The 24,173-nt window shown below is 42.3% G+C and overlaps 2 long non-coding RNA genes across 3 annotated transcripts in view; one reads left to right on the forward strand and one right to left on the reverse strand.

The window, feature by feature from the left end:
• The window catches only part of LOC141985525 (uncharacterized), a 49,975-nt gene extending 47,828 nt beyond the window's left edge, over positions 1-2,147 (reverse strand). For both annotated transcript variants that reach the window (XR_012638951.1, XR_012638950.1), the window contains exon 1: positions 2,004-2,147. This is a non-coding gene — a long non-coding RNA (uncharacterized LOC141985525). The remainder of the gene's footprint in view (positions 1-2,003) is intronic.
• On the forward strand, positions 681-18,220 carry LOC141985526 (uncharacterized). Its single transcript, XR_012638952.1, has 3 exons — positions 681-848; positions 1,871-2,076; positions 16,016-18,220. It is a non-coding gene; the product is annotated as an uncharacterized LOC141985526 (long non-coding RNA).
• Positions 18,221-24,173: the final 5,953 nt, after the last annotated feature.

Raw genomic sequence — 24,173 nt, forward strand, 5'->3', positions numbered from 1 at the left:
TGCCACAAGTACTCCTTTTCTTTTTTCTTTTTAAAGTAAACCTGCCGCTTTTGCTTTTAATGGAGGAACGAAACTAAACTTTTCTCTCTCTTCCTTAGAAGTTTTCAGACTTTTTCTATTATTATTATTATTATTTATTATTAATTTGAAAGTTGCCACGACGGTTGTAACTTTCCCAGTATAGCAGGAGCTGGAACAATGGGGATTCAGTTGATAACTTGGTCAAACAAAGGTTTCAGGTAAATATATCAGGAGAGAAAAGCCTTTCTTTCTCAGCCGCATAATAGCTGTCTCTGACTTTCCAAATCAGTTTCGCTGAATGCTACGTTTGTGGCTTGAACGTGCAGTTTCCTTCTGTGCGCCGAACATTGTTTGCGCAATGTTACACCTTTGATCGGTAACATTATGTTCTGTATTTTTAAATGTGAATTTTGTGGCCCAGCCGCTCGCTTTAGACAGATGCTCTGTAGTGGTTGTCCTATGTTTCTGCTTGGTCTCTCTCACATCTACAAACACACACACGAGCGTGAGCACAGAGTTTAAAGAACCATAGGGCCCCATAATAACAAAAAAGGTCGCTCTCTAGAAGCACGTTTGTTAGCTAGCCCTGGCTAGGTAGATATCACGTCTACACCTTTGCACGCAGTTTGTTACATTCAAGTGGGTTTTGTCTCTGTCGAGCTATTCTTTAAGCATTGTGCCTGCCACAAAAGAAATTACAATTTAGCCTGCGAGAGCAGCTAATCCGCCGGAAGGCTGTTTGTTATGAAAACTGACACAATTCACCCGTAAGGCAGCGCCTTGCCTTTCAGATCTCGTTGCTAAACAGGAACCAAGCCGGAGTCAAGGTAAGGGGCTGGGTTCCGGGGAGACGCAGTGAGGAGCTCTCCACCTTTTCAGCAGCACCGGGGGGTTTACACACAGAACATACTTCTGGGAAATGAGTGAAGCATCGGCGACTTCTCTGTCCTTTCAAATGGTCAAACAGCTTTTCTTTTTTTTCTTTTTTTTTTCTTTTCTTCCGCGAGATCTGTCCCTTTGAAATGTTAGTGACTTTAATTCCATGGACAGTTTAGCTACTTTTGACTGAAAACAGCAGACAATTAAACAATCGCCTGAAACGATTAGACAAACCAGGCTGAATCCAGACCGTACAAATCACTCCCGGTTTGTTTTTCTAACAGCTCTTTGGGGATGGAGACGGAAGGTTTCCCTGCACTGTAGTGAGTGGTCTGTGTGTGAACGCTTATTTTCTTACTGTTACTGAAAATAATTTACCCTTTTATCTGCTTAAAGCCCCAGCAAATCTTGTATACTAGGGGATACAGGGAGGGTTATATTTATTTGAAAGCTAAAGATCAGTTTAAATATATCGTCTCGTTCTTTTTGTAACTATGCTTAGCTATTGTCCCTTGACAACTATATATATATGCCCGGATCAGGAAGAGAAAGATAAGAAACTGACCGATTCTTCATCATTTCCCCCCTGAAAAACACAGCTTGACTTTACACGTATGTTTCCATGCCTGGGTGCCCTCGGATTTTCACCCCTTAAATGTCAGAGCGGTGAAAGGCGGTCTTGAACTCGACTAGTTCCCAAGTTTTATATCCTAAATCAAGCAATCAACCGACGGCAAACTTCTCCTCCAGTCGTTGGGGTCTCATAAGAGGGTGACTTCGGTTATTCATAGGCATTGTTGATCATAGTCACTCAATATCACTTGAAAAGCAGCAGGGACTAAACCAGCTCGCTGCATTATTTGGCAATACTGTCTCTTTTGCTGGAATGGTTCTGCCTTTTGAATGTTAATTTCTTAAATGCAGTAATTTTAAATGGGAGGGAACCTTGCTCTCTTTCCTTATTATGTAGCGTCTCATTATGTCCCACCCCGGCTGCCTGGCTGAAATGATAAAATTGCTAGACTAAAATCAATGAATGGAACCGACCAGAAAGAGAGAAACACTGTTACCGAGAAACTGCAAGGAAAAAGAACCAGACCTACCTCCGTGCGCGCATACCTGAATAGCTACCGGGCGGCTGAGGGGAAGTCCACAGCAAGGATATTTTAATAAGAGGTGAGAGATGTTTGCAGCTTTCTAAATATCTGGCGCACAAATTTCTTCAGGGAAAGAGGCGGGTATAGTAGACTATTTACTGACACCCCCCCCCACTTCCCAGAAAACGAGCAAGATGGAATGATTAAATGGCTAGCTTGCATTTTTCAGTAATCACCATTACAACAGAAAGAAAGGATTAAAACGCTAGTGTCTTGTAGGCTTTATTACGCGCCGAGAAATATCAGGGGTGCAAACCCAGGATTTGCTACGAAGGACTAAAGCGTTTTATAAAGATCTATTTCCCCCCTCCTCATGGTGGGGGTGGTGTTTTCTTTTTAGAATACTAAATCTGTAGGGAGCAGGTCTTTTAATTTGGCAGTTTGCATCGACCCATAATAACAGGGATTCCTCTGCTGGTGGAAAGGGGGTTCCGGAGCAAAATGCAAAGCCTAAAATTCGTCGAATCCTCCTGCACTCCCTTAAAACGCGTATGTGAGAGGCGAAATTGGACCGAAGTTACAAAGATCTTATTGCGACACTGTAGAAGTGGGGCTGGTTTTTGTGGTGTGTGTGTGTTTGTTTACTCTACAAGCACGGTCACTTGTAGAGGGATTTGTGCCAAGAGCGGCCTGGGTTAGTAAAATACAAAGCCGGAGAAACCTGAACAGCCGAATGAAAAGGGCAGTGCAGGCCCCGTCTGAAAACTTCAAGGGGCATGAAATTACTTCAGAGAAGAGGCCACGATCCAGCCATTCCTTCTTCCCCAGCTAGCCGGAGAGTCCCTGGAATTAAATACCCTTGCAATAGGCATTTTAAGCTCCGCATTTTTCCTCCAGTGGCCCCGTTTGTACTCCCTACAGCGGCCTCGCTGGCTCGTTGAGCCTTAAGATTTGCCAAGGGCTGAGCCCGGGGGCTTTAATCAATGAGGAGGTCGTCGCAGAATGGCCCCATGGAAACCACAGACCTTGCCAGCCTCCAGGGCCAGAGAACCTGGCTGCGTCTAGAGTCCAGCAACAGAAGATTTCATTTGCCCTGGGGGTCTCTGTCCAGCTGGCTCCACAGCCTCGATTTCCATATTTTTCATCTAGGAATAATTGAATGATTAATTGGCATTAAATGATCAACCGTTTAATTAATCACCACGCTCTTTAGCGCGAATCCATAGGCTTCTCTGCTGCGTGGGGAACCGAAGCTATTTTGTTGCCAACTTTAGAGAACCTGACACCAGAGCCCAAATCGTGAGAGTCAAACACTTCTTCTCCCAAGGGAACAGGAGCTTTTTGACCTCTTGGGTTTTATTTATTGTTTGTTGTTTTATTTCAACTCACCTTTTTTTTTTTTCTTTGAGATTCCTTTGCCATTCCTATTGTGTCCTTCACCTTGGCTAGTCTCCCCCCCCCCCCCCAGGTAAAAAACAAACCGCCTAAATATTCGGATTTATGGAATTATTTCAAAGAAGTCCCGAGGGGGGAAGCATTTTAAAATGCTAAGGCCGTATTGTTCAGAAACAAGAACAGCTTCCTTTGCGATGTTAGGCAGAACCCACCTGAATGGAATTACCCAAATGTACATATCTATTAAAGTAATGGACATATTTATATGTCCAGTGTATATCAATAGATCTACAGGGCAAATTCTTTATTGACCTAAATAGTCCCATTGACTTTTTAAATGAATAAGGGCTGCAGGACTGAGCCTTAGAGACATCAGTGACGTAGGACGGTCAGATAATATATTTCCAATGTTCTTTTAACAGAACCTAGAACAAACACTGCACTTGATTCTCATAAACTCCATGTGCCAAGTGCATGCTGCCACCTAAATTTGCAGCATTCTGTTCTTCCCCTCTGAGCATAGCTTGAGGATTCCTGCCTTATCCCTCCTAGGTCTCTCCACCCCTAACATTTGATTGTAGTGCATGCAGTCACACCTTGGCCATGTACTGCCATCAGTTAACAACACAGGAAAAAAACCAGCTGTTCCTGATAAATCGGTAATTAATTTGTATTTATTGGGGGAGTGGGGAGTGTCACAGCATTTCTAGCCAAGAAGAAGCCACTATCCTGTCAGAATATACATCTTTTTGTTTTAGTCTATTCTCCATATTTTTAAATATTGTTATGTACATAGAAGGGGCAAAGTTCTCATTCCCTTATTCACCTGGGCAGTCTTATTGGAATTGGTGGAAATATTAATGAGAAGTGCAAGCAGAGTCTGGTCTATACAATTAAAAAATAAAAAGCCTTTGGACAAGTCAGAAACCAATTTGCTTTGATGCATAAGCTCTTCGTCCAAAAATGTGAAAAGGCAGTATTTTGATGCACCCACAAGAAAGACTTGCTCATCAAAAGTTTCTGATCTGCTACCAAAGGCTACATTTATTTTTCTCCATTTTAATTTATTTATTTATTTGCTTGCTTTTGTTGAAAACAAGAAATCTGAATGCCAGATTCATTTAGGGAGAACTGAACTGTCATTTATATACATTCTAGTGGAAATGACTGCTCTCAGGAAGACTGAAAAAGAACTTCCACTACACAACCACACACTCACTCTTTTCAGGGGTTTATAATTTTCTCAATTAAGTTCCCTTAGGATTAATTTTTTCCCCCATGCTTGATCTCCACCAAGAGGTAATATATAATTTAGACAAACCATTCTGCTGCTTTTGAGTTCCGCATGTTTTAAAGAATATCCTTGTCCCATATGTTCCAGTCAAATAATTTGTACACACGTAACTCAGTCCTCAACAATTTTGTCCAGAATTAGCTTGCTTTGTAGATCTCACTGAGCTCTTAAAACAAGCTGCGTTTGAAGAAAATTGGTTTAGTAGTTTTGAGGTTGTGAGCCCTAGAATTGTTTTCATACATGCACAGTAGTATGGGTTGTTTAAAACCGTACAATGATGGGTATGAACTAGTGCAGCAGGCCTCATTTAGTTTCTGTGGCCAGTATAACGTGGCTTTGGACACAGGGGTTCTGCTAACCACAGTTGGGTGAAATCCTGGCTCCACTGAAGTCAATGGGAGTTTTGCCATCTCTTCAGAGCATCATTTCCTGTTGCGAGGATGTTAGAAAGCTGGCTGGTCTTATAAAAGCTTTAGGAAGTTTGGGATGTGGTAAAAATCCACAGGGGAAGAGATGGTGGCAAGTTCCTAGAGGCCCCATGGCGCACATGAATTGGGGTCATTTTTGGTCTAGTGCTATCTCTGTCATTGACTAGCCATTACGATACTTTACAAACATTATTTAATCAGACCTTACAATGCCTATGCAAAGTAGGTTGTCAAGGTTCCTCCCCCACTCTGAACTCTAGGGTACAGATGTGGGGACCTGCATGAAAAACCTCCTAAGCTTATCTTTACCAGCTTAGGTCAAAACTTCCCCAAGGTACAAAATATTCCACCCTTTGTCCTTGGATTGGCCGCTACCACCACCAAACAAATACTGGTTACTGGGGAAGAGCTGTTTGGACACGTCTCTCCCCCCAAAATACTTCCCAAAAACCTTGCACCCTACTTCCTGGACAAGGTTTGGTAAAAAGCCTCACCAATTTGCCTAGGTGACTACAGACCCAGACCCTTGGATCTTAAGAACAATGAACAATCCTCCCAACACTTGCACCCTCCCTTTCCTGGGAAATGTTGGATAAAAAGCCTCACCAATTTGCATAGGTGACCACAGACCCAAACCCCTGGATCTGAGAACAATGAAAAAGCATTCAGTTTTCTTACAAGAAGACTTTTAATAAAAATAGAATTAGAAATAAGAAATCCCCCCTGTAAAATCAGGATGGTAAATACCTTACAGGGTAATTAGATTCAAAACATAGAGAACCCCTCTAGGCAAAAACCTTAAGTTACAAAAAAGATACACAGACAGAAATAGTTATTCTATTCAGCACAATTCTTTTCTCAGCCATTTAAAGAAATCATAATCTAACACATACCTAGCTAGATTACTTACTAAAAGTTCTAAGGCTTCATTCCTGGTCTATCCCCGGCAAAGACAAAATGTAGACAGACACACAAACCCTTTGTTTCTCTCCCTCCTACCAGCTTTTGAAAGTATCTTGTCTCCTCATTGGTCATTTTGGTCAGGTGCCAGTGAGGTTACCTTTAGCTTCTTAACCCTTTACAGGTGAGAGGAGATTTCCTCTGGCCAGGAGGGATTTTAAAGGGGTTTACCCTTCCCTTTCTATTTATGACATAGGTAAATATCATTATCTCAATTTTACAGATGGGGGGGGAAAAACCGAGTCTCCAGGTATGTCTATGTTTAAACCGCTACAGCGGCACTGCTCCAGCTTCAATGTAGACATTGTCTATGCCGATGGGAGGGGTTCTCCTGTCGGAGCAGGTGTTCTACCTCCCCGAGAGGCAGTAGCTAGGTCTACAGAAGAATTATTCCGTTGACCTTCACTCTCTAACACAGTGGGTTAGATCAGCATAGCGCTCTCTCTCTCAGGGGTATGGATTTCTCAGAGAGATGTAACTAGGCCAGGATAGACCAGCCCTCAGGTACTTGCCCAAAGCAATTGACAGTCCAACACAGGTCTAGAAATTAGGTCTCTTGACTCTCAACCCTATGTCTAATCCACCCAGCCACACTGCTATCCAGGCAAATTACTCAGGCCAAACTTTTCAGAAGTGGCCATTAATTTTGACAGGTTTCAGAGTAGCAGCCGTGTTAGTCTGTATTCGCAAAAAGAACAGGAGTACTTGTGGCACCTTAGAGACCAACAAATTTATTTGAGCATAAGCTTTCATGAGCTACATCTGATGAAGTGAGCTGTAGCTCATGAAAGCTTATGCTCAAATAAATTTGTTAATCTCTAAGGTGCCACATTAACTTTGAGTGCCTCAGGGTTTTTGTGGGTGGTTTTTGTTTTTTTAACTATTTATTTGTTTCTGAAGTTTTAACATGTTTACAAATCCTTGCCAAGTAAATATTGGAAACAAAACAATACTTACAACAGTGAGCTTTTGTATACAGGAATATCGTCATCTAATCTTTCTATTTAACAGGGTGTTACCATATTCCACAGAGAGCATCATTCAACACCTGTTGTGTTTTTAGTGATTTTTATTAAATGGAATGAAAGCTCTACATACACATTTTTAACAGACCAGACATGTCTATCAAATGTCAATATTCAAAAATATTGGACAACAGTGCTGGGTTTTGTTCGTTTGCTGGTGAATGTACTTTGTCTGAGTATTGAATAAAATGTAACCAAATGTCTAAGAACCTATCTGTCCTCTGTCTTTTTAGGTGAGTACGTAACTGGTGTGTTGTGTCTCCCCCCCCCACCCCCCCCCATAACTACAACTTCCCTTTTTTAAAAACCAGTCCTCTACAGTTGGGCTATCTTTCTTTTTGCAATGCGAAGCTATTCTCTTTGTGTGTGACCATTTACACTAGGAACCCCGAGGAGGATTACAAAAACATCATTTGCTAATAAGTATCCAATAAGCTGTGATAGCTGGTTACAGATTGCCCCCTCAATACACTATCAGGACTGGACATGTCCACCCTAGATGCATAAAATCTCCTCTTGTGTGTCTCAGGCTTTAGGTGCCCAACCAGAGGCATGTCTGTCTCAAAAGATCAGCACCTAAAAGCTGTAGCAGCTAAAATGAGTGACGTTTTTGACAATGTGGGCCTTAACTTCTCTGCACGTGTTTTTTCTTTCCTATTATGGGCATAGTGTCCACTCACCTGACTGAGTTAGCCACCCATTGCCAGGGTTGCTTAATACGAAGCTGTCACTCTCTTTGCTGGCATTTTCATACGTCGTTACGGGGAAGGAAAACTCTCCTCCCAGCAAATATTTGAAATTGTCACATCAATAATGCTACACATGGGAGTGCGTTCATTCGGGTCTGCTGTGTGGGAGGAAGTTTGGGCAGGGACAAGGGTCGTTAGCAGCCGAGGGCCAGTCTGTGTACTCACATGCAATTTCCAAAAATTACACAAGAAGAGACATTGGTGACTGAACAGTTCCTTTCTGCTTGTTGGGCTTGTGGCATCTGATAAGGATGCCAATGTGGTGTTGTCATAAATATAAAGGGAAGGATAACAACCTTTATGTATGCAGTAATATAAAATCCCTCCTGGCCAGAAGGTTTACCTGTAAGGGGTTAAGAAGCTCAAATAACCTAGTTGGCACCTGACCAAAAAGACCAATGGGGAAAGAAGATACTTTCAAATTCGGGGGCAGGGGGAGGCTTTGTTTGTGCTCTTTGTTTCAGGGGTTCTCTCTCAGGACTGAGAGGGCCAGGTAGAAATCCATCTCCAAACAATCTTGAACAAGTCCCTAATATTACAAAAATAGTAAGTTAAGTCAGGCAAGGCGGGTTAGGTTACCTTTTGTTTTAGCTTGTGAATTTTCCCTTTGCTATAGGGAGGTTTATTCCTGTTTTTTGTAACTTTGAAACTAAGCCAAGAGGGAGTTCCTCTGTGTTTTTGAATCTTTTGTTACCCTGTAAAGTTATCTTCCACCCTGATTTTACAGAGGTGTTTCTTTTACCTTTTCTTTAAATAAAATTCTTCTTTTAAGGACCTGATTGATTTTCAGTGTCCTAAAGACCCAGTGGTTTGGGTCTGTGCTCACGTTATAACCAATTGGTTAGGATATTATTCTCACGCCTCCCCAGGAAAGGGGTGTAAGGGCTTGGTGGGATATTTTGAGGGAATAGGAACTCCAAGTGGTCTTTCCCCTGAACCTTTTGTCTAAATCACTTGGTGGTGGCAGCATACCATCAGTCCAAGGACAAATAGAGATTTGTGCCTTGCGGAAGTTTTAACCTAAGCTGGCAGAAATAAGCTTAGGGGGTCTTTCTTACGGGTCCCCACATCTGTACTTCAGAGTGGGGAGGGGACCCTGACAGGTGTGTACAGAGTAGAGTTGACATGATGAAGTGTGACCGTTAGTAACTCTCCTGTTGAGTAACAAGTTGTAGCAGATTACATATAGGCCTAGGAATTAGGAAACCTACATTCTGCTCTTGCTTCTGACACTTTCTTGCAGTGTGGCCTTTGGTAAATCAGTTGATCTCTCTGAACTTAGTCTGAGTCTGAATGATTTTACAGTGTGAAACCTTTATATCAGTCATTGCATGCAAACACCTGGAGTTAACCAAGATGCTAGCCACATGGACCAACAGAGCCGATCAGGGTTTCATGGATGCTATTGCAGAGGTTAATAAACTTTTCTTTATGCTTTACACAGCCATGGCATAAGATTTCAAAAACTATTCTCAAAAAGAAAAGGAGTACTTGTGCCACAAGTACTCCTTTTCTTTTTGCGAATACAGACTAACAGGGCTGCTACTCTAAAAACTATTGTGAAGCTATTTTGATTTGAATAGGACTTCCATCACAGGTGTTCTAGCCACCTTCCCTTCTTCATCAGTCTCAGATCTCCTGAATATCCCACCAATGCTGAGGAAGAATAACCAAATTAATGATGGAGGACAACAGACCATTATAATGTCTCACCAAATCAGCAATGGCATGGTCCATTGAAAAGACAACACTTCTTCAGAGACCTCTGAAACCCAACTTGTGCCAAGAGCTCCAAGGGTGGACTATCAGAAGAGCGTGCTCATCACAGTGGGAACAAATGCCAGTCATCCTCCTCCTCATTCTCATTATTATTATTATTATTTATTTTATTTCTATTACACTAGAGCTATGGTCTCCCCATCATGGATTTGGTTGGACCCCACTGTGCTAGGCACTGTACACATTTATAACAAAGGTATGGTCCTTGATTGAAGATCTTATGGTCTAAGTATAAGATAAGAGACAACAGGTGGATACAACAAATGGATGAGGGGAACATAAGGAAACAGGGAGACAATACTGGACAGCAGGGTAAGCAGTGCTATCAGCCCGCCAGCTGCCTGACCATTGTCAGATTGGGGAAGGCAGTGTGGAACTCAGCCAAAAAATGGCCGGCAGTTAGAGATCCTTTCCTCAGTTTCTGCTTCCAGGATTTCTTGGCCAATCCAGGAAAAGGTTGATGAAGATCCCTGGGATTCATAGCAGGAGGCATGAATGGAGTTCTGATAAACAAAAGGCATATGTTTGAGGGGTAGGGGGAATGATAGGGTGGGGTGGTGCAGATAACAGTGAGTAATGGGACAGCTGCCCTTCACAGAGCAGAGAAGTGGCGGAGGAATCTATGGAGTCTTCCAGCTTCTTGGCCATGATCAGGGCTTTATGGAGGAGGCTCCAACTGTTAGCAAAACAGAGATCCCTTTCAAAGGTCCAGTCATGGTACTGAAAGGAAACAGTTATGCAGCCTCTCCCTCAATCCTGAATTGCATAAGCCCCCTTCTCTCACACAATATCAGTTCCAGGATACCATTCTGCCCCGCTCTTACTGTGTTGATGCAAAGTTAAGATATGGCGGCATGGCTAAACAAAGGAGTCACCAGGAGGGACAATTCCAATTTCAGTAATGGTGATGGCCCATATTGTGATTGTCCTTTGTGCGGGGAGTGAGGGAGCTCAAGGAGCCACTCCCCACTCTCTTATGTGCCTCATGCAAGAGCCGGTCGCAGTCCCTCTGCTCAGGAGAAGGGCTCATTGCTTGGTGCGTATCACTCTACCAGGCATTGAAAGGAATGGATCTGGCCCACAGCTGCACCAGCACATGAAGTGGGCCATGGTCAGGAGGGGGAATGGTACAGGAGCTGGTTTTGCTGGCTCCTACATCACCCAGGTATCCCCACACGCAGAGCTGGCAGGCTATTTAAATTCTCCAGCCTGTTTGCCCCAGTAGAGTGGGGCCAAGGACTTGGCCTTTAGCATTGAATTTCACAACGTTATTTGCAACAGAGAGACTATTGTAAATACCAGGGTAAAGGTAAATACATAGCATTCCAACTAAACTTTTTGAAAGCCTGACCTTTGGAATATTCATGTATCTTCTTTACATTACAAATAATATTGTCAAGCTTTTACTTTGAGAGACACAAGGGGGGTGAGGTAATATCTTTTATTGAACCAACTTCCACTGGTGAAAGAGACAAGCTTCTGAGCTCCACAGAGCTCTTTTTCAGGTTTGGCTTTCGCTGTGTCTGTGCAGCTCGCGCAAATACCTATTATTTGAAACGCTGGCCCAACTTTCTAGTAACCAACATCATCATGAGGTTCAACTAGATGATCGTAATGATCCCTTCTGGCCTTAAAATCTATGACTACTGATGTTTTGTGTTAAAATGGTGCCCAGCAATACAGGTTGTACTAAGTGTAAGAAAATCCTTCTTTGTCCACACCCAACCCACTGTTACAATACTTTCAATATTTTAACTGAACACAGGATCAAAGAAGTTAAAAACAGCAAAGATCCAGTGTAGATCACTATGTCCATCCTCAAGCAATTGCAGGATATTAGTTTACTATAGGGGATATGCCAGATATTAAACTCATATGACACTTGATCTTAGCCAAAAGTCCATTGCAGAAGATAAGGTAGTACAACAGATATATATTATGGACTATTATTTCGCCCTTCATTGATTCACTTGTTAAAAGAAGGACTACATCACTCACACAAGGTGTAACCTCTTATGGACTATGTTCCCTTCTATTACTCGTGAACCAGTGAGAAGAAAATTAAAGATCCCATTGATACCCATTGCACGCCTGCTATTTATCAATTATCCTTGAAACTAACAATATTATGCTAATCTTTCATAACCAGGTAGACTAGCTGTCACAACAGTATTTATTTTCTTTTCCCCTGACTAACCCTTCACCAGATAATCTGTCCCTTAACCCTGTCTCAACTAGGCCCTGAAGTTTGCTAAGGAAAACTCTCTCATAGCTCAGAATTACTTCTTTCCATAGTAATAGAGCCTTCACGTCACCCCCTTCATTCTGGGCTGTGGCCGCCATCTTTAAGAGTTCAGATATGTTATGTATTTGAACAAATATTTGAAACACTTTCTTTCCTTTCCTCCCATCCCTTGGAATTAAGTTCCTTGATGAAGTAAGGTCTTAATGGGGAAAATGAGCAGCCAGATTACACACAGATATTAAGCATGTGCCTAACTTTAAGCAAGTGAGTAGTCCCAATGAAATCTTTTCTGCTTCAGTAAGACTACTTGTGTGCTTAAAGTTAGACACATGCCTAAGTTCCTTGATGAATTGGGGCCTAAATCTCCTCTGTGTGTATATTTCATTGTTGCATTGCAACACCTGACTTCTCAGTTGACAGGCATGGCTGTCTCCACTGTGACTTAATGCTGGTTTGGATCCTTCACTAGAAGCTACTTGAGAGTAATGTGGTACTCTACGCTTCCCATATGCTTTCAGCTCCCTCTGGTTTCATATGTGAAAATAAAATTATTGGAAGATGACATATTATGAATTATATAAAGCAGTGGGTTATGGCTAGTCATGATGGCTATGCAACATGTAATTGATCATTCACTAAGTGATCATTCAACCTACACAAATATTCTCTATCACTCAAAAGACAGATCTGAAACATTTTAGGAAGAACTTTACCCTAGAAAAAATTCTAAAAGTGCACTATTGGAGTTTCTCAGTCTATTGCAGCTGGCATGTTCCTAAGCCTCTACGACCGCTCATACTTCAGGTTTTTTATTTGGACTGGTTATTTATTATTAAATGTATGTTACCATAGCATCCAGAGGACCAAGGCTTCCTCGGGCTAAGGTTGGTACAAACACATTTTAATAAATTTAATAATATCTTACATTTGCTTGCTGTCTTTCCTCCAAATGACTGACTGATTCACCCACCAATGAAATGCAGTCATTGCTATGGTAGGTGGCAGCGGCTGCTTAACAGCACACAGAAACACAGAGCAACAGTTAAGACAGGAAGTGAAGACCTCTTTGTCCACTTGAAACTAGATGGAGAATTCAATGAGGCTGAATGTAATTATAACCCTGCTTGAAATCAGGCCAGGACTCTGGAGTTAACACTCTTATGAAAAGTGCCCTGGGCTTTTTAATAATTACAAGTGGTCAGGGCTTCAGTTTTACATCTCCTCCAAAAGTAAAAATAAAATTGGGGGAATGAGCAGGAATTCTTGCTGAACAGAGAATAATCTGCCTCATTCAAGATAATTGGCTCTTTTTAATTTAATTTAACTAAAATGATTGATTGCATATTGCAACTGCTAGTGGAATGTTTTTGTTGATTTGCTCTATTTGGACATTATGAATTGCTACCCTTTGCTTTGACAAGGCGTGCTACAGAAATAAAAATGGCTTTCGAAATTTTAAAACCCTTTTGCTTTATGGTCCTGCGTAAAGGTTGATGTAATCCATGTTTATGACTTTATACAGTGTGAAAAGAAACATTTCACCTCTTGTGACACTAGCTGGAATTAGCTATAGAATCTTATTACATTCATGCCTAACTTTGCTAAACTGCAAGACTGTCCAAGTACTTCCTTTTGTTTCAAACCCTTGTAGTTTGGAGCACTTGTTGAACTTGCTGAGAAGTGCATCCGAGTTGCTGGCAATTATCATATAAACAAATATCATTTGAGGGCAGAATGCAGTTTTACATAGATTAGTTTACTGATGTTATCATATTGGCTATTATTCATACTCCAGATATTTCTGCTGAGCAGGAGCATTGCATGTTCAGAAAGCACATTATCTTACTATGTAAAAGGCTTCATTAATCAAAACAGACAACAGGCCAGACATTCTTTCTTTGAGTCCAGGGTTTTGGATCTTTGAGTCTTTTTACCTTGTTTGAGCCCCTTGCCCCATCATCACAGAAAGCAAGCAACTCTCTCCATAACAGATTAGTATAAAATGTTGTGGTAAATGGAAAACATTATTTAATTTAGTTAAAGAATTGCTTATTTGTTGTTTTACAATGACTTAGTCTTCTTTTTTAAAAAATAAATGACTTGTCAAGTAAAGCTCTTTCAATAATCCACTCAGAATATTAGATTAATTCACTCACTCATCTAAAATGCCAATCAAAGGAACTGATTTATGCAAAGGCCAGCCAAATTCTGGGCTGAGCTGCTCACATACTTATGGGGAAAAAGAAGGAACAATATGTTTATGAAGCTTCTGCTTATTAAGAACCAGACTCAAAGGATCACACAAAGGATCACCTTTTCAAAAGGCTGGCCCTTTTGGGGTTGTAACAGGGTGATGGGCCCCGTAAGGGTAGTAATGCCTAATGGTCAGTCAACGCTTAGTTCCATGGTGTATCCCTTTAAGATTCCTGGGAATTTTAGAGTGGATGAAGACCTAGGGAAGGTCAGATCTTCTTGTTGGGAGAGAGAGGAAGATGGTCACAGGAGAATAGTTAATGCTTGGCTACTGTTTCTTTAAGAGTCTGGGACCAGGAGCCTTGTAGTGGGGCAAGGCTCTCCTCTCTCCCAGCCAATCCAAATGATCTCTGGGAAGAAGGCTGTATATATTTTGTCTTTTCCCTCAGAACAGGGCAGATAGTGGCAGATGGGAGGACTGCTACCTGTGGGTGTTTCTCAGTCCCTGGAGGTAGGGGAAAGAATTGCACAGAGAATGGTTGAAGGAGTTCCTGAAAGAAGCAAGTGGTGAGCTCCTGAGAGTCTGGAAATGGGCCCCAAGAACAGTGGGTGGCTTTTTTTGCAACCTCCTAAAGCCAAGGGGAGAGACTACAGGCCAGAGAGCTTTCATTTCAACTTTACTTGAATTTGATAAGAAAAAATTCCCCTGCTGAGGTTTTACTTTAACTTTTGAAGTGTGTGGCATTCTGAAAATGTCCTGAGACAAGGGGACACCGAGGCAGGGCACTATAGCACCATGTTTGGCCAGCAGGGGGTGCTATCTGGCAGGCATGCTATTTGATGAAGGTACGATTTTCAACTGCAAAACTTACAACCCTGTTTTTTGGGTCCACTTCTGAACTACATGTGTAAATCTGGGTACTTCAGTCTCAAAGGCAAATTACTTAGCTTAATGCTCAAGTACACAGATTTGTTTATGCATCTGGAAAAATCTGAGATTGTATTGGCTCTCTTGATTGGAGGCATCTGGCCCATGTTTGTTCACAAAGTGCACAACTTGGGGGTCTAGTTAGATTCCCTGAGGCATGTAGATTCTAGCTCTGAGGGCTGCACGCAAAATCCATTAATCAAGAAGCTGAGGTGGAGTATCCCACTTGAGTGCATGATGCCAGTACTCCATTATCTAAACTAGGCTCATTGGCCTTCAGGTGGAGTTTCAACTGTTGGTTTTGACCTACAAAGCCCTGAATGTCCTGGGGCCTTCCTGCTTTATGGAGTGCTTCTTCTCGGGCCTTTCTGCCCCAAGGAGTGAAGAAAGATGCCTAATGTTAATTTTTAAAACAGTAAAACTCATCTAACAGAAGTGAGTGTTCTCTGGCCCGATGATTGTTCTGCTGGTACCTTGAGGGCAGAAGACTGACTCTCTGTAGTCCAGTGGTCAGAGCATGCAACAGAGAGGTGGGAGACCCTGAGTTCAGTCCCTGTGCTCCTGGATAAATAAGGAACAGCTTCAACAGGAGATACTGAGGGTTTCCCCTCACATCTGAATAACTCGTAGCTCAGCGGTTAGCACACCCTCTTAAGTGCTGGGAGATCCCTGTGCAAATCCATTCTCCCCCTGTGCCAGAGATAGGGGACTCAAAGCTGAGTTTCACATGTCCCAGGTGAGTGCTCTAACCACAGGGCTAAGCATTATCCAGATGGATTTTGTAGGGGATCCCATCCACTAAGCATGCTCAGAGGTTCACACCCTTAATGCTAGTGGTGCAAACAGGATCATGCAAGCTCATGCTTTTACGGTACCTAAATACTTTGATTTCAGGAGCTCCCAGCCACCTGAGACCCAACACTGCTCTACCCACTGTACCAGTATTCCTGATCAAGGCAGGAGTTAGCCCAGACACAACAGGTATTAATACACTGACGTTTATTTGTACTTTCATTCCATAGGCCTAATCCAAAATTCACGTCTTCGGATCAGGACCTCGGGTGCTTGATAAACAATGCATAGCTATAAACGGTATGGTCTTGCTCTACAGACTTTAACACCATCAGCTTCTACTTCATCCAGGCCCTTGCTTCAAGAACTCACTTTACCTGTACCGTAGGATGCAAAAACACATTCTGCATGAAGACAATACATTGGCTATTTATACATCAGAGACAAGTAATTATTGGGTTTCAAGGAATTGTAGCATTTAATAAAAGTATTTTATTACATTTAAATTTGTTAAAATTTTAAGTTAACATGTTAATTATGACTATTGGCCGTGGACTGATGCTGACAGTAGGAAATAGATCCAAACAACTGCTCTGCAGAGATATGTTCACTAGTCGTGTTTGCTCTTTGATTACTAACGTATTAATAGTGCTCTTAAATTAGGACTTGATTCATTAACAAAAAGACCTATATGGACATTATGTAAATTTGTCTTGTGTCTTTTATTCAGCTATCAGGGCATGTATTATAAATCTAACTGAAAATTTACTCAGTTATATCCTGACTTGTGGGCAAGGTTTAGCTAAATGCATAGCTGCACACAGAAGTCAAATAAGGGCCTACCAACCACCCTGTTTTGCTAGATGACTTCCAATTTATGCAAATCTGTATTCAATAAAGCAGCATCAGAACTACATTGCAGTATTTCTACAGCAAAATGGTGGCAGGGGAGCGAGAAGAAATTGTCAACTGTCTCTTGTATCTATCATAACTTCATTGCCACTTGTAACCAGCCATCCCTTTTATGTTTAACCAAAAACCCTCCATATTTTATTTTTCAATTGAGGTGTTTGATTATTCCACTGCAGCATCTGTAAAGTTACATTCTTATGGCTCACATCAGGTGAAATTTAGTTATAGTCATAAAGAACACGAAAGGCTTACTACCGTTCTTGTTGGTTGTTTTATGGTAAAACCAAGAGGCCTCAACTGAGATCAGGGATGCAGCCTGGTAGGCAGTGTACAAACTCATAGTATGAGACTCTTCTTGTGCTGAAGAGCTTATACCTGAAACAGCCAAAGGATGGGAGATAAAAGTGTTGCCTGCATTTTACAGATGAGGATCCGAGTCACAGAGAGGCAGGTCCTCCGTTATTGTGAACTATCATAGTTCCATTGAATGTAAACTCTGCAAGTGGGAGGAAAAGTCTTGAACCCATTACTACGGAAAGACCAAAAACCATGAAAAAGAACAATCTGTAGCGAATGAGTGGGGTTAGTCTTAGGTGATATGAAAACAATGGATGGGACAGACTGCAGAGGCCAGTAGTGACTAAAGGAGAGAATGGAGTACCTGAAGAAGTTGACAAGTACAACTATGCAGGAGCCAGAAGAGTTCCCAGAAGTCACCTACTACAGGACAGGCCTAACAAAGAAAATAACAGAACGCCACTAGCCGTCACCTTCAGCCCCCAACTAAAACCCCTCCAACGCATTATTAAGGATCTACAACCTATCCTGAAGGATGACCCAACACTCTCACAAATCTTGGGAGACAGGCCAGTCCTTGCCTACAGACAGCCCCCCAACCTGAAGCGAATACTCACCAACAACCACATACCACACAACAGAACCACTAACCCAGGAACCTATCCTTGCAACAAAGCCCGTTGCCAACTGTGCCCACATATCTATTCAGGGGACACCATCACAGGGCCTAACAACATCAGCCACACTATCAGAGGCTCGTTCACCTGCACATCCACCAATGTGATATATGCCATCATGTGCCAGCAATGCCCCTCTGCCATGTACATTGGTCAAACTGGACAGTCTCTACGTAAAAGAATAAATGGACACAAATCAGATGTTAAGAATTATAACATTCATAAACCAGTCGGAGAACACTTCAATCTCTCTGGTCACGCAATCACAGACATGAGGGTCCCTATCTTAAAGCAAAAAAACTTCAAATCCAGACTCCAGCGAGAAACTGCTGAATTGGAATTCATTTGCAAATTGGATACTATTAATTTGGGCTTGAATAGAGACTGGGAGTGGCTAAGTCATTATGCAAGGTAGCCTATCTCCCCTTGTTTTTTTCCTACAAACCCCCCCCAAGACGTTCTGGTTAAACTTGGATTATTGCTGTGCACATTGTAAGATGAGCTATTGCCAGCAGGAGAGTGAGTTTGTGTGTGTGGTTTTTGGAGGGGGGTGTGTGTTGGGGGGGGTGAGAAAACCTGGATTAGTGCTGGAAATGACCCACCTTGATTATCATGCGCATTATAAAGAGAGGTTTCAAAGAGGGATGGGCTATTACCAGCAGGAGAGTGAGTTTGTGTGTGTGGGGGGGGGGGGAAGGGTGAGAGAACCTGGATTTGTGCTGGAAATGGCCCTACTTGATAATCACTTTAGATAAGCTGTTACCAGCAGGAGAGTGGGGTGGGAGGAAGTTTTGTTTCATGGTCTCTGTGTGTATATAATGTCTTCTGCAGTTTCCACGATATGCTATGCATCCGATGAAGTGAGCTGTAGCTCACGAAAGCTCATGCTCAAATAAACTGGTTAGTCTCTAAGGTGCCACAAGTACTCCTTTTCTTTTTACGAATACAGACTAACACGGCTGTTACTCTGAAACCTATGCAGGAGAGATCACCAAAAAAGAAAAAGGGAAAAATAAGAGGAGAAAGGAGTGGCCTGCAGAAGTTAGGGCAGAAATAAAAGAAAGAACTTGACAGTGAACAAGGCAGCCATACTTGCCTTTTCCCCTCCATTTCATAGAATCACAGAATATCAGGGTTGGAAGGGACCTCAGGAGGCCATCTAGTCCCACCACCGATCAAAGCAGGACCCAATCCCCAATTCCTCTACCTTGCTGGGTTGTGCAATGGCCTGTGGGGCCTGAAGGGTAACTTCGCACTTTATTTTGTGCTCCTAGGGCCTGATCCAGCTCCAATGAAGTCAGTAGGTCTTTCCATTGACTTCCACGGGGGTTGGATCACTCCTCTAAAAAGACAGGCAGGAAGCAGTGTAAAATTAAAAAGGATTGTACAATAACCAATGCTTGCTTCACCCTAGACAAATGCAGCTGGGTACAAATGCAGCTTAGCAATAGGTGGTGCTATTCTATTCAGGGACGGAGGAAGAATCTCCAGACGACTGGGGCCTTTGCTGGGTAAGGAAGCAGCATAGACAGTTTTTGTGGGCACTTACTTATTTAGTCCCCTCTTCCCTCAAAATACCCACACCTCCTTCTTTCTCGCTAGCACCCTCCTCCCTCATTTCTCTTGTTCATTTCCTTACTCCTCGTTCTTCATCTTGTTCCTCCTTTCTTTTCCATTTCACTCTTTCTATCTGAGTCAGCCCTTGATCAGATAGAAACCAAAGGGAGTCACATTCTGTCCCCTGCAGAACACTGTTAAACCTCCAAAGGGAAGTGGGATATTAAAAGAGCACAGTTCCTCCCCACCCATAATTGAAAAGGAACATGTAAAACGGTAAGATTAGTGTGCATCAGCCCCTTCATTTGAAGCAGGAGACACCTTTGTTTAAATGTTATGCAGGGAAAACCATTTTCTGATTCAAAGCACATTTCATAAACTGCTCAAGATCATGAAAACTTAAATTAAAACCATTTAAAAGAAGTGTGAAATACTAAAGAAAGAACACAAACAACCCGCTCCTCAGTGTAAGCTTTCAGTGAGCCAGGAAATGGTGCATTGATGCCAGTGAGCAGGGATGTGAGTCATTATTCTTTAGCCATTATTAAGAGCCCCTCAGTGTCAGCATGGAGGATCACAGCACAGACGTAGGTTTGTAATACCTTCTCCTTCAGGGCTTTCCTTCACAGTAGAATACGCTTCCCTGAGACAAAAGCATAAAAGTCACAGGAAACACAAATGAATGAGTACGTCTGTTGGAGGGAACTTCATTAGGGCCTTGTTCCTGTTTCAAATCCCATGTGCTCATCAGGGCTGGTTTTAGGGCGGATGACGCTCGGAGAACAATCTTATGGTAAAAGCCCGCATCTGGCTAATCTTTTTCCTTTTCAGGCAATGACTTTTTTTTCAGACTTATTTTCACATGTTCTGCTAGATAAGAGAGAGTTAAAAAGAGTAGGACTGATTCTCAGTTACTCCATTCTTGCCCCCTCCCCCGACTTGTCTGGTAACTACATTTCAGTCATAATTTCAGTTTATGCCCATAATTTTATACGTAATGTTGCTAGACACATTTCACCATGATCTTATTGACCAGCAAGTTGTTCGTTTTCAGACAATAACTCACAAGGCATATTTTGTACAAAGATTATTACAATAGCATGTAGGGTGTGAATACAGTGGTCCATTCGATCACAAGAGGGCAAGGGACAAAAGTGACATTAAGCGACCTTTGCTCTCCCTGTATTCTGTGGCTTGCCAGTGCTTCCCATGATTCCCTGCGTAGTCTGGGAAGCAGAGGATAGCCGAAGTGCAGTGCATTTTGGATATACTCTCAACATGGCCCCAATCTGTCCCCTGCGCGGGAGGGCTTGGAAAAAAAAGCTTGCAGAGAGCTCTTACTTCAGCTCTCTGCAAGCTGCCCCCTGGCACAAGGGCCATTCTCAGGGCACTACCCGTGTTCAGTCAAGAAAGATATTTCCTCATATTATCAGGAACCATAAAAAAAAGAAAAAAAAAGGTCTCAGCGAAAAGCGACAAAGAAAAACTGAGCTTGACCCTGGGAGAAAGGAGAGAGATGGCAGAGATCGCTCTACCTGCCACCAAATCAGGAATGACCAAGAGTGACAAATGGATTTGGGATCCAACCTCAAACACAAGGCGTAACCCTATCCTGGGAGGGTTGTGCCAACCTCGGACAGATACCTGAGAGCTCTCTCTTTTGCTTTCAGTTTGGCAAAACCTGTCCAGCTTGCCATGCCAATAAAGTCTCACTGAACTGAACTGAAGGCCTCTTTACAATATTGGAGCAGCATGAAGGTACCTGAGTGAATTGATAATTAGGTCTGTTATCTTAAAAAGCGGCTGTATAGTAAATGAAGGATTAAAACACTTCAGGCAAAATTTTGCTCCGATTTACCTCTATGCAACCCAAATGACCAGAGGTGGTGGAAGCTCACTTTGAATGGGGGAGTTGGGCAGAGGGAGGAGTGGGGTGGGGAGCAAGGGGGTTTAGTAAGACTCAGGGAGGAGGAGCTGGCTCCAGGCTAGGTCTTGGCACTTTGCATATCTCTTGCCAGGCGCAGCTGCTTCTGGTTCCCTCCTGATCTCCTGGTTCCTACCTGCTCCCTGCCCCAATCTTGGATGCCGCAGCAGCTGCTCCAGCCCCTCCCGGTCTTCCTATTCAGTTGCATGTGAGCACAGTTTACAAGGAACATTAGGTCCCAGAAGGTGAAGCAGAATGGTGCATGGGAGCAGAAACGTAAATGAGCCCCTCCATCGTCTAGTTACGCCACTCCTGCACCTGCACACAAGCCCGGGCACTACAAATTGTGTGTGGTGCATTTATTACAACACCTGTATGCACGCTACAGATAATTTCTAGTGAAATACCTGTTACACTAGAAATGAAAGTACTGGACCTAATTTTCTGGGGCAAAGTTAATGGGAGTTACAATGATGAAAATATCAGACAGTATATTTTTAGAAAGTGGAGTCAGTTTTGTCAAATATATACAGAGGGGTCCAAAAAAGAAGAAAAAACAGTACGAGTAGGGATGGTGTAAGGTATGCCAAAATTGGGAATTAGTACATCGAAAAGAATAGCCGATTATGTAGCTGTCATGACAGCCCAACAAGTAGCAATAACGCTCGCATTAAATTGGATCTGGGATGTATTTCCAGCATCTTTTATTTATTTATTTTTTTCAGATTCAATCTCAGGCTTTTTGGCAATAAAAAAGAGTGTCTCAGTATGTTGAAGTGATTTGATCAATGCAATTATGTTTCTAATCACAGAGTTAATACAGAGGGATACATGTAGCACTAACCTGGATCCCAGCACATTTTGGGACAACAGGGAACAAAATGGCGGACAAAGCTGCGAAAGACATTGTAAGAAATGGATGGATTGACATAGAAATACCCTTGAGTTAACAGGAATTCAAAAGACTAGTACCAAAAAATCTAAAAGAGGAATGGCAAAAAAATTAGAATTAGTGAAAAAAGAGGAAGAAGATTTTTTGAATTGCACCCGAGAGTTGAGGATAATGATGTACTTCAGGGCCTGGATAGCACTAATGAAGTTCTTTTGTTCAGAATACTAACGGGCCATTGTGGCTTAAACAAAAGTCTTTTTCAAATAAATAGACACAAAGATGAACTACGTGTACACTATAAGGTGGAAGAAACAATTGATCACCTTTTATGCATAGGTAAGGGCTTTGATAAAGAAAGGGAAAAGCTTTCTGAGGAATTCAAATGTCTTAAGGTAACAAAAGTTACATTGTTATTTAGTAAAAACATTGGGGAAAAGGAGTGTTCTTAAAAAGGTGTTGTATTACTTGAAAGATACAAGGCAGTGCAAGAGAGTATAAACCACTAAGTACTGAGGAATTATAATTGGTGGCAGCTATAGACTATTCAGTCTAGTCTGCTTTGCCATAAAAAAAGAGAAAACCGTAAAAAGCAGGTCAGTTCCTGGCTGGGACCAGAGGAGTGAGGAAGAGTGCTTCTCTCTGGCCTGGAGATAGAGAAGAACCTTAGGACACTGCCCATGAGATAGGGCTAAAGATAAAATGGTTCCAGTAGGAAGAGGCCCAGCGAAATAGCAGTGACAGATTGAAGTAAGGAGTAAGTGGCTGCTGAGAATAGGGTTCCTGGGCTGGAACCTGGAGTAGTGTGTAGGTCCGGGTTCCCCTACTGGCCACAGGAGAAGTGCCATAAACCCCAAAATAGGACCTTTTTTGGGAGCCCGAACAAAGGGATGGATTTAAAGGGTCCAGAGCGGGGTTGAAGACTCTACCAAAAGCAAAGAGACTTTTATTTGCTGGACTCAATACCCCAAAGGGGTTAATTTGGACTTTAACTCGGCCAGAGGGCCAAGTCACTGAAGACCTGCCAAAGTTGGCTGGCAACCTGCAGGGGGGCACGAGGGGCAAGAAAAGGACTGCAGTTTCACAGCCAGCTGCTAGGTGGCACTCAAGAGGTGAGTGCCCCATCACGGTGTGCTCAACCGGCAGACAGTATCTCATGGATGCCATTTTGAAATAACACTCTTTCTTTAATGTTTACTTTATACAGGATCAAAAGTGGGATAATATTTATTCTGATTTTGGTGTTAGCAGACAGGAATGGAAAAAGAGATCTTATTTATTATTGCTCAACACAAGCTGAACTATGGAGCTGCAGCAGCACCCCTATTTATTTTTAATTTACCTTCCACCCCAGGATTCAGCAGGAGATCAGAGTGAAACTGATGAGGGTTTTCTGGGCTTCAGTCTGTTGCTCCTCCCAGTGCGGCTGGGGGAAGTGCTTTTATGGTTAGGAGCTGCGGAACTTTTCAATGTAGCCTGCACAGTGTGTAGTGTCGACAAACTCAAGCATTCAAAACTCACGAGTCAGGCCTCCCAAAACCATGAGATTGGCTTAAAAATCATGAGATTTAAAAATAATACATTTTGACCTCTTTTTATTTGCCTTCTAGGTTTTGAACCTTTAGGGTACTCTAGCTAGAATCACATTTTCAACTTTTTCAGCATAACCAGGAGAGCTAGACATTTACTTAAAAAAAATAAAATAAAATGGATGCTGAGATTGTCACAAAATCATTTGACTCCAGCTACTGGCGCTTTAAGAAAAACATAACATACAGCAAGACTTGTGAGGAAAATTGTGTGTTGGAAACACTGATGCGGGAGAGGGCAGATATGATTCTGGACCCACTGAAGTCAATGACAAAGATCCCATAGATTTCCATGGTGCAGGAGCAGACCAGACATTACAGCACTTATTTCATGATTTTAAGCAGCCTGATATATTCTGAGCATGGTTCAATTATTTTCCCTATAGGTGTTGGAGGAAACATCAGGGATTGATAGTCCTGAGTTTTATAAAGTCTGGATCCACATCCAGATTTCAAACCTCCCAAATTTCAGGCATGTTCAGGTCCAGGGTTTTGTTCAGAATATGGTAGAAATAGGGATCAGTTGCAAAACTGCCTTTCTGG

Source organism: Natator depressus, chromosome 3 (genome assembly GCF_965152275.1).
Source record: "Natator depressus isolate rNatDep1 chromosome 3, rNatDep2.hap1, whole genome shotgun sequence".
NCBI lineage: Eukaryota > Metazoa > Chordata > Testudines > Cheloniidae > Natator > Natator depressus.